Source organism: Wasmannia auropunctata, unplaced genomic scaffold (genome assembly GCF_000956235.1).
Source record: "Wasmannia auropunctata unplaced genomic scaffold, wasmannia.A_1.0 LD336053.1, whole genome shotgun sequence".
Taxonomy (NCBI): Eukaryota; Metazoa; Arthropoda; class Insecta; order Hymenoptera; family Formicidae; genus Wasmannia; species Wasmannia auropunctata.
This window is the reverse complement of record NW_012026837.1, coordinates 5,958,588-5,972,969: the sequence shown is the minus strand read 5'-3', so window position 1 is coordinate 5,972,969 and position 14,382 is coordinate 5,958,588.

Genomic DNA, 14,382 nt, shown 5'->3' with positions numbered 1-14,382 from the left:
GTATGCTATACGAAGTTATTAGAGAGAGAGAGAGAGAGAGAGACTCCGCGCAATAATAAGCACGCGCGCTTGTATAGCGTTAAGGAGCGCGCGCGTATTCGCGTTCCGGTTGATGACGGATCTCGTGCTCACACGCGAGGCAACTAAATTGGCCAAAGTTACTGTGAATTTCACGCCCCGGTGTAAAGCAGCTCGGAAGGAAAATTAAAGAGGATGCGACTGTGTGTATGTGTGTGTATGTGTATGCGTGTGTATGTGTGCCGAGGGGAAGGGCGAGGAGCGCAAGAAGCGGACGAAGAAAACGGTAGCGCTGCAATTTCGCGCTTCGTAAGCTCTCTCTAGACAGACCGCGACGTACTCGCACGAGACTCGGCGTTGGACGCCGGCAAAAAGACCGAGTTTAGTAACCGAGGTTTAATTGTCTGTCTTCGAAGGTCTAATAGCTCTCCCTCTCTCTTTCTCTCTTTCGCGCGCCTGTCTTAATCAGATAACGAAGAAATTAATTGTAAATCGCGGTACGATTTCTTTCGCGTTTATCACCGAGCGAGAGTGCGCTACGGAGAAATTAAACGGAGACGGGATCAACATTAATCAGAGTAATAGAATCAATTATTGCTCAAGTTACATTACTTACATTGTCCAATGGAATCTTGCTACGCTGATAAAGAAAGATAATTGTGACCGAAGCGCCGTTAAAGATGATTAAATTTTCTGAATATTTATAATTTATAAGGTATTATATACATATATAATTGTCCGTGTAATTTAACTTGCGGTTTTATAAAAAAAAAATGTGCAGAGAGAGAATTTTAAATATACGCAAATTAACGTTAATCAAGACACTTTTGTCAGGGTATTTCCCGGCGCTTCTTGAGCTCGAGTTTTCAAAATGTTTACGCAGCGCCGAGGCGAGACGAGCAACGCGTATAGCAAAGACGACGACGACGTGTTGTACGTATGCTTTAAAACGACAACGTTCCTCGCGCGCACAAGTCAGGAGCCAGAGAGACACATCACTATTAAACTCTCTGCCCGAGCTAGACAAAAATGTATATGCGCGCACGGCTTGCTCTTGTTAAGCGTGCAATAGGCAGCTCGGGACGCTTAGTCCGCATAGGGCAACAAAACACACGGGAACTTCTAGGGAACTTCCGACCGTGGCTTGAAATCTTGTTAAATAATTTAGCTCTTTTGTGTACCCTCCTCCAAGCTTCTTCCTTCAAGCTTGCTGCACGCCCGGGTTCTCTAAATGTAAAATACGCATGACTAAGCTCTTTATTGTGACTTGATATCCCATTTGCTGAAAGCGCTCTGTTGCAATTGGGATTAATAATCTCTCTCTCTCTCTCTCTCTCTCTCTCTCTCTCTCTCTCTCTCTCTCTCTCTGTGTGTGTGTGTGTGTGTGCGCCCGTGGACTCCCTTTGCTCCTTTGTCTCGTTACACTGCCGTCGAAAACTATTACGTAACCGAAAAAATCCGCGTTAGCTTTGACAGAAATGTACTTATAAGAATTTTATGACATAATGGATGCTCTTCATTTACTTGACTTTTAACGATACTTACGTCCACTTGAGTTAGCTCACGATAATAACTCCAATATACGATAAATGACAAGTATTTATTACATTTATTGTTTTCATTTGTTCTCAAGTAACAGAAAAATATCTATGAAATTTCGGAGCTGACATGTTTTAATTTTTTATTATTCTTAATGCGTTTGCTCTATTTTTTTTAAATTGAAAGAGTAATAACATCTCTGGTTTAATCTGAATATCCATTAATTAATGTTCTTTCGAAAAAGTAAAATTTCACCAGTTCGAAGCTTGAATCATTTATAATCGTAAAAGGAATTTGATTCTACAATTTGCTTAAGCTTATTTAGTTAAACTTCATTTTACTCGATTATGTATTTAATTACATTTTCTCTTTACAGATAATTTTATTAAGATCTACATAGATTTTTAGGGCATATTATTTCTGGGATAATATTTTTGGTCAATATTTTCGATAGATATTTTTACACAGAAATTATGTCACTTAATCGCGCCTCGACAATGATAATTCGAAAATATGAAATTACCTCCGACGTCCTGCGAGTTATTATTAGATCCAAATTATTCATTATGTTAATAATAAGTGTGACAAACTGAAATTCTTATACTCTTGGAATTGTTAATTTGCATTTGTGTCATCGTGCCTCTATAATTTATATCAAACTGACATTAGACTTTATAATATTAGATGTCCACAGACAATTTATTCCAATTCAGAAATAATTTAAGATCTATTTTAATTTATCGAGCTATATATTGGTTCATGGAACTCTCAAATATTCGTTGTCATTATTTACAATTTTATAACATCTATTAAGCTTCTCAAGTTTTGAAAAGTTTAATGTTGATCGTAAATCTATTCTTATCTTCTTCTTATTAGATACACGATTTTGCCAGCATTTGTTTAATTATTCATTTTTATTAAGAAAAAGTTGATCGCACAGTGCTTGAAAAATTATTTTATTATTAATTTTTATATTGTTATGTTCATGAATATTTTTTATGCATATAAATGTCGGCACAGCTCGAAATGGAAAACAGCGTTACTAAAAAAAAAAAGGAAATTTCTTTCTCGTCTCGTATTCGAGATTTCCACGAGACGCAGGAGTACCCCGCGGAAGTCGTCGAGTTAATTGAAGTTCGCGGGAGTTTAGACGCGCTAAAAGGGTGCGAGCCCCGCGAGAGGCAGATGAAGAAAAGGTGGCTGACTGCCACGAGAGTATACCGGCGGCGACGACGACATAAGGGCCGCCGCAAATAAGGGATGAACCGTCTCTCAATGGTAGTAGTCGCGTCGCGGCCGCCTACGTTGCATTTAAGTATAAAGTTACTAATGGATGTAGGCGCGGGTTGCGCGCGACGGAACGCAAACAGCTGGCGGGTCCCGGGCATAGGCATAGGACAAACACATGCACGGTTAGCGAGAGCGGACGATGTAGAACTCGCCCGCTGGAAGGTGGAAACGGTAGAGGACCGAACCGCGCTCGTCCGTCCGTCCGTTCGTTCGTTCGTTCGCTCGATCGTAATTTCGAACTACCGCGCGCGCGATACATCGGCTAATTATGGCGGCATGCGAGGCGTTCGGCGGCCGACCGCGGAATTTTATCGTACGGAATGCTGTCAGCGTTTAATTTTCTGCTAACGGCACCAGTCGAACAAACCTTCGGTTGAAAACACACGCGGAATGCACACACTTTGCCTTTTCCACGTCCTATCAAAATGGGAAATGAATTGCGTCGTATAGACAGTTTCAGATTTTTCTGAAAGAGCCGCGATCTTTTTCACGATAGTGCAGTGTAGTTCAGAATGATGCATATAGAATGTAACGTAAATTGTGTTTTTTTATAGCAAATGAATTTTTTCCTACTAATAAGAAAAAGCTATACAAAAAAAATTGTATCCGAGTGAATTTAGAATCTTTAAAATTTGAAATCTGATTTTGAAATTCTCGAGCATTAATTTGCAAAAAGCAACGGAGAAGGGGTTCGAAATTCGAGCAGTAAAAGTTATTCCGCGCACATAAATGTACACCTTAATTTAATGTATGTATATTATCCCTCGCGCTGGTAACTTTGTCGTAAGATTAAATTTCTTTCGGCAAACTTTTGGCCGATAATCTCTACTTTGTAAAGCGTTACTGCATTATTGCTCCTCATACGCGGCGTCCGCAAAGTTGCGGAAGGAAAGTTCCCCCGGGTAATGGCGCGGTGTGGTTGTGCCATTAACAATTCCGTATACACATTTTTGGGTCACGAGTAGCAAGACGGAGACCGGCGACGACCATTACCTACCTGCGCTACCGAGTCTCGCTCGTTCTGGCGTAAATGCACTAAGAAGCCAGTACCGGCGTGGACGGAATGAGCCCGACGCCCAAGCCTAAGCTTCATTAAGAACTTACTCGGCCGTCCAATGGCCGTGTTTGTTCGCTGAAGTTCCGACGACGACGACGACGACGGTGCAGTGGTAAGGGGGGGGGAGAGAGTCTAATACATGTTTACACACGAGACGACGACTTTACGTCGTTGTACCGCCATTTACATTATCCGACGCGGTGGCCGCTCACATTACCGGTGTAAGCCCGGGCGTTCTTTAAAATTTAATTACGCGGCCACGGCCGACTTTGAATGAATCTCCTGTGAACTTCGAGTAGGTGTGGCGCTCTCATTACGGATCTTAAGAACGCCTAAGAGCTTCCATTATGTAAGATTTTTTAAGTACCCGGCAAAAGAGAAAGAAAGACAGTGGACGGGAGAGGGAGAGAGAGAGAGATGGAAAAATTAAGTTACCGCGGCGCCGCTAAGTACGCTTAAGCGTCCGTAGGGAAAAATGGAATAAGAGCCACATCTCAGCTCTTGCCCGAAGTCCTTAACAAACGCCGCGAAAAAGGCCGTAGAGCCGCGCGACGTGCCCCGATAAATTACGCTCGCTTTTCGAAACTCGTGCCCCCGCGTCGTCGCCGCGAGCCGGAAGAACGGACAGAGCGATTAATGAGAGCGCGTCGCCGGCTATGCACCCGGTTTTCACGAATCCTCGCACGAGTGCCGCGAGAGCCATACGAAGACGACGCTATATCCAATGAAACTGTCGTTTACGTATACGTGAACGGCGTGTCGATGCCGCCGATCGTCCCCGAGATACATCGATCATCCTCCGCTCTCGCGGTCTCTCGCGTCATGATTCTGTCGGAGGGTGAAGAAGTCGGAGGGTCCCTCGCATCTCCAACGATAGTGAACTGGCTTGACTCACATTTGATTTCAAAGTTGACATCACATTATTAGAAAGTCTTACATTAAACATATTTTAGCTGAAACCTCATATATTCGCGGTGTATTTACATTTGAGATGCCTCACTCACGTCAAAGATTTTCGATGTAAAAGACTTTTCAAGAATTTTACAGAACGTTAATCAATTTTTTTTTTAAGTAATTATTTTAAATATTGATTTAAAAAGACGGTTGTAATCCTGATACATTGCCGGCGAACGTATATGAAAACTTGTAGCGAGTACCACAGCGCGAACAACGATTATCTTTCACCGTCAAGCTTTATTTCCGGATTTTCTTTGTGGAACTTATTGAGATTTTTGCGTTATGTAAATACCCGCGAGCGCATCCGCGGTGACGTAGTTGAAATTGCTCGATAGCTATCCCCCAAAGGAAATTTTCATGCGCGAAACTCTTTTCCAGTAATTGAGTCAATATTTTCCCCCTGACGTTGAAAAAGTTTTAATCGCCTTGTCTGGTGCACCTGAAATCGATAGCGACAAAGACACGATTGGCAATCATGCGAAAAAAAAGAAAATCTTTAATTTTAATGGCTCGTTTCTGAAACACAGATTTTTGTAACGTAGATTAGTAACGTCGGTTTTTTTAAATGCATCTACGAGAACGCGTCGTTTCTCGATATATTTATGTATTAATATTTTGAGAATTTAACAGCATGCGAAGTGCTAAAGATAATATGCGACGAAGAAATATCAAAAACAGTATCTGGAAGTTTGCATCTCTGGAAGTTTTGGAAGTTAACATTATCTCTCAGCCAGCTAAAATAATAATCCCTTTTTTCGACGCAAACAACTTTCTCAATTCGCCAACAGACGGTGGACTTTTGTAAGCTTAAATACGGTCGTGTCACAAACATTCTGCGAACCGTTACAAAACAAAGTTGACATTACGGGCCGATTAAGTTTTAATTTAAATTGGATGTAGCTTATTTTTACATCCGAGTAAACGTATCCGAGTATAATACAAGAACCAAGCTTGAATCGTATAGTGGCGAAAGTAATTCTTTTTTTTTTTTTTACGAAATCTTGCGTTAACGACGTCCGTTCCTTTTTTTCACGCGTGTATGCGCGTGACAAGGGATGAGAGACACGCGAGAATGCAGTATCGTACGAAGGGGGTTAAATTGATCACGATTAACGCTCAGGCGAGTTGCTCCGGCGGCGCGGATTGTAGTGAATGAATCACCGGGAATCGTATACACTGATATTATGAACGACAAGGGGGCGGGGGGAGGGGGAGGGATGCGTTACACGCTCGTTCGCCACCGCAACGAGCGACACGAGCAGAAGCGCGCGCGCGCTTGTAAATTTGACCGCGATGTATTCGCGGCAATGGCGAAGCAATCACGCGACAGCGTCGCCCGCCTGAACGTAATGAACGATTTAAGTTGGATTCATTGCCGATCCGACTGTCGCTTCGCATTAACGCTCCTTGCTCTGAAAGAGATCCCCCTATTCAATTTTACTCCGATCGAGTCGCACCTTATTTCCTCGTAACATCCACGTGTTCTGTCTGTACACGGTCTCTGATAAAATTATTAGATGCACTTTAAATTTGTTTATTGACTCATCTTAAATGATAAAAAATGACAATTACTTTATCTTTACATATTTAAAATAGGGTTTTTTTTTGGCTTGAATATTCTCAATTAATAAGAATATAATTTTGAGATAGTGTTCAAACATTTATTTATGTTTGTAAATAGACATATGTTTTTTTAATATGTGACCCTTGGAGCCGTGTGAAGTTGCCGCCCTTCTTCCCCCACTACTGAAAATCCACTAACGATCATTATCATTTGATTGGTGGTTGTTTGATAGTATTTGGCCCATTCCTGGTAATTGATAGTCAAAATTATAAAGAATAATATGAAAAAAAGACATACGGGCGTGAAATTAGTTCCTCCTTTCGCAAAATTTTCCAGACTGCGTATGTCTTTTTTTCATATTATATTATATATTATATATTATTTACAACTTCATATTTGTATCATATTAAATATTATTTATGATTTGACTACCAATCATCGAGAAAGAACTACCAAATACTACCAGCAATCACCAATCGAGTGGTAATGGTCGTTAGTAAATTTTTAGTAGTAGGGGGGGGGCAACTTCACACAGTTGATCCTTGAAAGATCAATAAATTATAAAAAAATATGATACATCAAATAATACAATCAGAAACTGTATATTTCGCAACATTATCCAAAATACAGTATAGAAGAAAAAATGCAGATGCATTTACGGGATGCCGCCGCACGACGACGATGACGACGCCGCGCACACAAACCCGGTGCTTTCGCCCTGGACTTTTAAACATCGTGCATATTGCGCGACTAGGCTGTTTATAGGCTTTGCTCAGCACGATATAAAGTACGCACGGTACCAATATGTTTCTCATGTTTTTCTTGCTTCGCGGAGACAGAGAAAGGAGAGAGAGAGAGAAGCTGGAACGCGATGATATACTTTTCCGAAAACACGGGGTTGTCCCCGACACCGGTTGGTCTGTCTCCGTGCATATGTGTGTATACAGGAGAGTCCGTATTATATATTTATACCCGTAAGCTGAGCGTTTGCTGGATATTTACGACAGATTGTCCGGTTAAGCGGCTTTGCGCAGTTCCAATATTCTCGAAAGAGGCTGCTTCCCGACGAGACTTCGTCTCGCTCGTTTGTTCGCGCGCGCGCGGGGAGGCTGCGGGAAAAATACAGTTTTATACGACGCCGTGCACGCGGTGCATTACCGTTTTGCGAAATAAATCGCATAGTCGATACCGCGGCAATCCGCCAACTTAGCGATAACAGCCGCCGTTGTAACGACAGCCGGCATAGTCACGGCGAGGTTTGTGGAACAAAGAGAAATTCCACGTTTTTCACCGGGAAAATACCGTATACTTGTGCTCAAATATGACGACCATTAGTCGTTACTTGGGGTTGTTTGTGCTTGAGAAGCGTATAACATCGATAATGACATCGCCGTATCGGTGACGCGGACGTGAGCAAGAGTTAGCTTGTACACTATCTGTCATATAATACAGAAAGGATGATGGCTTTCATTTAAATTTCCCTTACAGAAATTTAATACCGCAGGAAGAGCCAAGTAATCATTTATTTTGAGTATTAAAAGCACTGACAAACAGTGCTTTTAATACTCAAAATAAGTAATTATTTGCGTAGCCCCTTCAATATTAAATTTCTGTAAGAAATTATCCAAAGCGAAGTTTAGAAATAAGGTCGAACAATTTTTTTTTATCAAATAGTCTTCTCAAAATTAATTAAGAAATAAAAGATAGAAAAATATTTTAATTATTCACCTAATTGTAGGTAAAGTCGATAAATTATCATAGCTATCGTCAGATCTACGATAATCAAGTTTACCTTGAAGAGAAAACTGGCAATATTTTAACTTTGCGATAAACTGCTTTGTTATTACAAGACTAATCGCCGATAACGAGACGTAGATAAGAACAAAGTGGCAATCTACGTTGTCACGACGTGTTTGCTGCGAAACAGGGCAATCTCGCGATATTACGATGGGTAACAACGAGAACCGTTTGTATTCTTCGTTATTACGCATTCATTCTTCGTCAAGGGGGAGGGAAACGATGAACGGCCAAGAATACGTCGGCAAGCCAGCATCCTGGCGGCTTGGTTATTAATCCACTCGTTTGTCACAGACGCTTATCTTGTACGATCCTCCTTGTCCCGCGCGGTGTCCCTTTGCAGATATTTCCTCTTCTTTTCGCCGCTTACGCGCGCGTTACAGTCCTGCCAAGTTCGTTCGCGGCAAACTGCAGAAACATTGCATTTACATTCGCGGGGGAAGCAAAATTCCTTCTCTGTAATATCTTCAGCGAGTTTATGAGCACCGTTTCCTTGTGTACCTTTCCTCGTGCGTATCTTCCGACCGCTCAAACACATATTCCGCGATTATGCTTCTTTTGCTAATATAAAATAGAATATTTTCAGCGATCCCAGTTTATTAAAAATGAGTAGTACGCAGAAAAAAAATGACGTTGTGTTAACGGCATTAGCTAGCAGTAGCTTAATTGAAAAATAATCCTGTTTATTCAATGACAGTATTAATGAAACAAATAACGATTTTATTAAAACAAGAGAGCACGGCGCATTTGTTCCAATAAACGTTACTGTCATTACTGTCATTGAATTAACAAGATTATTTTCAATTAGAAATGCTACTGTCGGCTAATGCCATTAATACGGCACATCACTTTTTTCCGTGCACGAGTTTCGCGTAATGTTGGCTATAGGGTATAGCGGGGTAATTTGAATAATGGGGTAATTTGAATAACAGTAAGCATTTGAAAGAATTTTAGAGAAAATAAAAGATTTTAAGATACATTTTATTATATAAATGTCTGATATAAAATGTACCTTAAAATCTCTTAATTTTCTGAAATTCTTGCAAATGCTTACTGTTATCCAAATCACCCCACTATTCAAATTACCCTGCTGTACCCTATATGAAAATCTTGTATTATATTTTTCTACACACCCACGTCTCTCGCAATCAGTTTATAAAATCATGATTAGTTCATAAAGAAGAAGAAAATAAAAAAAAAGTTTACTTGATTAAAGCACGGTGAAAAATCGTTCTCGCGCGATTTTTGCTCACCTTATAAAGGTAGAAAGGTTAAAGGGGGGTGAAAAGGAGAGAACACAGCGGCCGGAGTACGTTTTTCGGGGCATTATTGCCGGTGGACATATTTATTTCTCCACCCTTTATCTTCGCACGCGGCGCCGGGGGCTCACCGCCGCGCCGCACCGTGCCGCGCCGATAGCCGCAGGACGTTCGGAAGCGGCAGACTAGCCGTAATCGATCGGGTCGAGCCAGTGATTAGCGTGTAATCGAATAAGGCCGAGCGATCGTCGATTAGCGATAACCGATAGCCATCCCGTTAGGTAACCGATAAATTGCTGCACACACTCACGTACCAAAACACACTCACGTCGCCCCGGGCTGCTGTATAACCCGGATTGAAGGCGGAGGAGACGGGCGGGGAAGGAGCAGAAGGGTTGGGGCGGACAGGGGACGAGGGAGAGAGGGGGCATCCCGAGAGATTGGGACCCCCTTGAATCCCCATGGCGAGGCCGTAAGTCGACGTCGGACGACGAGGCAGCTGCTGTGAGTAGCCCGTTTAATATTCCGCCTAATTCAGCAAATAGCGATGCAATGGGATGCAAGGACTCGGGCAATGGATCGCCCGAATTGTTCCGTTCAACGGTTGCGCATTTACGGTTTCGCGAAATGGACATCCCCTTTGGCATCAAGATCGACGTCCAGGTGCAAATCAGTAAATCACGCGCGAGTCAATCGATCGCGTGTAATAAACTACGTCGGAAGTTGTGTACAGCTTATCTCTCTGCAAGAAAGTGATATTTCTTCGATTATAATTGAAGGGTTTGCTGCAACAGTGAACTAACCCACATTTTAAAATATTTTTATAACATTTTTATAAAAACAAAAAACATGAATTCTAAAATTCATTTTTCATTTAACATATTACATTTCCGTGTTTAGAGTTCATTTTCTTTGTTGTCTCTACAAAATATGGATTAGCTTATAATTATTGCAGCAAGCTCTTCAATTAGAACTGGCAGTAAAGCAAAGAAAATCGTTGCTTTTATTGGAAAAGTACGCGGCTCGAATATAACGATCAAATGTATCTCCGGTATTCATGGTCGGTTCTTATATTTAAGATCGTCTTAAATACAGTCTTAAGATATCATGAGCAAATCACAAGAGCTGTATTAGCATCTTAAGATATTACTTAAGACAGTCTTAAAATAAGAATGGATTATGAATGTCTCAACTTTGTCTCTTTTCGGATTGCTCTTTATTTATTTTCAAAAATTTTTTTTCCTAAACAAGTTGATTGCACTTCAGTTTAAAATACGCTCTCTCTCTCTCTCTCTCTCTCTCTCTCTCTCTCTCTCTCTCTCTCTCTTTCTCTCCGCATTCTTTGTAAAGGCATCACACGAAATTCTATTCGCTGTGGTGGAATCTTCCCGCGATGCTCAACCGGCAAAAATCGGTCCGCACTTTAACGCTCGCGGATTAACAGAAAATTTATCACGACGATTTATATACGCGCGGTTTAAAGGGCGAACCCGCGAAAAACAGGGGAAAAACGAACACGACGCGGTCTGGGATACACCCTCTTACTCTCCCGGCGCGCCGCACCGCCATGCAGGGGAAAACTCGTAAGAAAACAGGAAACCGACTCGCGCGCTCACGCTTCTTCGACGCTTCTCGCAAAAAGGAAAGAAAAGTGCTGCCGGGGGAGAATTTCAGTTCCTTCTGTTTGTCTGTCCCTAAGGGACGCGTAAGAGGGACGACGGTTAAACGTTTCACGTCGACGGTTCTCGGGGCGAGATCCCCCCTCTATAGATAGGATTGGATAAGATAGCGTTATTTTACTTGTCGCGAATATTATGACGAAGAAATGTGTACTGTATCGCTAGTCTTTTAAAGTATAATATTGCTGTTTGTTATGTTATATAGAGAAACGGAGATACATGTAATTTATAACGTTGCTTAAAAACTGCATCCCTTAGAAAAATTTAATACTGTGTAAGTATTAAATTGATTAGTGATTAATTACTTATTTTGAGTATTGAGTACCTAAGGGCAGTAAAAAAGAAAAGCAAAGAATGGAAAAGAATTACATATCGTATTTTATTAAGTTATAAGAATGAAAAATAATAGAAAGATATGAATTATACAAGATTCAAATAACTCGATGAAAATCTATTAATTACTTAGTGATAAAAATATAGATTATTTTGAAAAAAAAACATTATAAAATTTTGTACATTTTTTATTAAGTAAATATTAAATAAATATTTTAAAAATGTGTTTCTAAGAATTCAAATTTTAAAATGATCTAAAATGCAGAGAACTGATATCTTTTTAATTATTTTGGAGAGAATACCCTTTAACGCTTACAATATTTCTACAACGTTTAAGATATTTGTATAGTAACGAATTTATTGCCTGGTTCTTATACGTACATCAAGATCTCCCCCGTCTCTTCCAGTAAAGTTTCCTGAATCAATTTGCAATCTACGGAAAGCTCTTGCAAGAATACTTTCGTTAGAATGTGCCTCATTTTTCTTATTCCCTGTTTTTATTTCCATCGATGTGTTTCTTTTTCGATATGCGACTAATAAACACGTGGGCCCGCGCGCGTAACGCGGCTCGGAGAAATTCACTTGTAAATTCACGTCGCGAGACAATGGCGGGGCGAGAGAGAGAGAGGCGACGGCGGCGGCAAGACCGCACGCTGTAATTCCGCCTCATTGTTTCCCAAGCACGACGCCGGCGGCAGCCGATGGAAATTTAGTTTTTTTTTCCGTGCCCCTTTCACCCTCCACCTTAACGCTCCTCTTTTAAACTCTTCATCTTCCTCGCTTCCTTCGCTCTGCACAGGGGCGCATCTAACGTGGAAACAACTGCTGGGACTAGAGCTTCTCACACTGTCTATATGGCCAATACTTGAAATTGATACTCGTACATCAAGCGTGAAAAAAAGCGTATGTTGTCCGTTTGTTTTAGACATGCAAAAGTTTCGACGCGCCTGAGAAAGGAATTTTATTTTAATTCCGCAAAGGGGAAAAGGATGTAATTTTATATCTGCAAAGCGCGTCAGAATGAACGACAGCCAGGTACAATTACGACCGAGAGACTGAAAAAAGTATTAGGGTTCTAAAAAGTTGAGATCCATTCCTGGGTCCTCTGCTCTTCTCCGCCGGTTCGTATCTCTCCTCGTTGCATGTAAATTTTCCTCCCCCTCCCGCGAGCGCGAGACTCTCTCTTCCGCTGTAAGCTACTTTTTCCTTCTCTTCGAATTTTCTCGGTACGTGTGTCGCAAGGACGGCACGACGATGTACCTACGACGAAGGCGATGCGATTTGAAATTCAACGACGCCGGACGCGCGACGCCGCGCTCGTCCTTCTTGTGTCGGACCCGTTGTTTTGTGTTGTGTGCCACAGCTGCGGGTGTACCAAAAGCTATCGCGTGTCCTCGCGAGATGTACTGTCCCTTCCGGTTGGATTCCGCGAGACTGCCGTTACCGGGAGTACAAATGTTACTAGTGTCGTTCGGACATTTCGTACGCGCCGTCGAACAAGCTTTCCGGGCAATTAAGCTTTAAGAGGCATGTAAGTACGCGGAAGAGATGATTCTTCGCTGAAATATCTAAAAGTAGCTAGAGCTAGACCTGAATATAATTATTATTTTCAGAAAAATAGTTATCACATTTTGTTGGATCGTTAAAATAATTATGTACGAAACTCTCGAGACTCGCGTGATGAGCAATGTTGCAAAATATTTTGATGTTGTAGAACCAGATTGAGCGTATCCTACATAATTATAATATTTTGATCCAACGAAATTATTTTCAGATCTGGATCTAGCTAGATTTTTTAGATAATTCATAAAGATCAATTATTTTCGCGTAATGATACGAAAATAAGCCAGTTAAATTTTAATTGTTTGCAACTGCGATATTGATTTTTAGCTTAAAAATGTTTATCTTATTTATTAAAATAGCTCCTTCCAATAACGCATCCGGGTCACCCGCGTACGTTCGTAACTTTTCTCCTTCGCTGCTTAAAAGGTAACTTCACCTCGCCATTTCCCGCTCATATCCCCACTGCACTAAAGTTTTCTTTTAGAGAAGGGCGCCATTCACATCGCTAAAAGGGTCTTCTCTAGAAATTTATAAGGTTTGAAATGACGCGGACACACGAATGAGGATCGTGCCATTTTAGGGTTAATAATGTACTCACGCTTTTTTAAGTTTGTATGATTTTCAGCAACTTTGAATGACATATGTCATTGAATTTATATCGCAAAAAACACGTTCGATATTGAAACATAAAAAGAAATACAAAATTTTATTAAAAAAAAAAAAATGAAAATGACATTTTACGCAAGTAATTTCTATTTTCTGTGATAACTTCAATTATTTTTTAAATTGCCTTTTTTATTTTTATAATTGAATTAATTAAACTGAATATATAAGTTATACTTTGCAGTTTATGTAGTAGATATTCGTAGTACGTATTCAGCAACATGATACAAAGTTGGAGATTACTCAAGCTTGAAAAAGCTCGGATAGTTATTAATTTCCCAACTTTTAAAGGCATTCTTCTTGAAAATAAGAACTGATAAGAAATTCTATTGTAGATTTTTGAGCTATTTCTTTCACGAGGGATCGCGCCTACTTGATTGTGCTACTTTCTTAAATACTTTCTTAAACATCTTCTATACATGTACGATCTTTCAAAATATTAATTATAATCGATGTTATTAATGCTACTCTCGTGAGTCTCTTTGCAACATATAAGGCTTCTTCGTTTTCAATTGTCGACATCGTTGCGTTCGTTGTTTACAAGAATCAATTCCGACGCAGGGAGGGTCACGTACGCGCGGCGTAAAACGAATTGCCGGAGCGTGGCGTATAACACTTCTTTCACCATTATAATCGACCGGGGTAGAACTCTTTTTTTCCTCC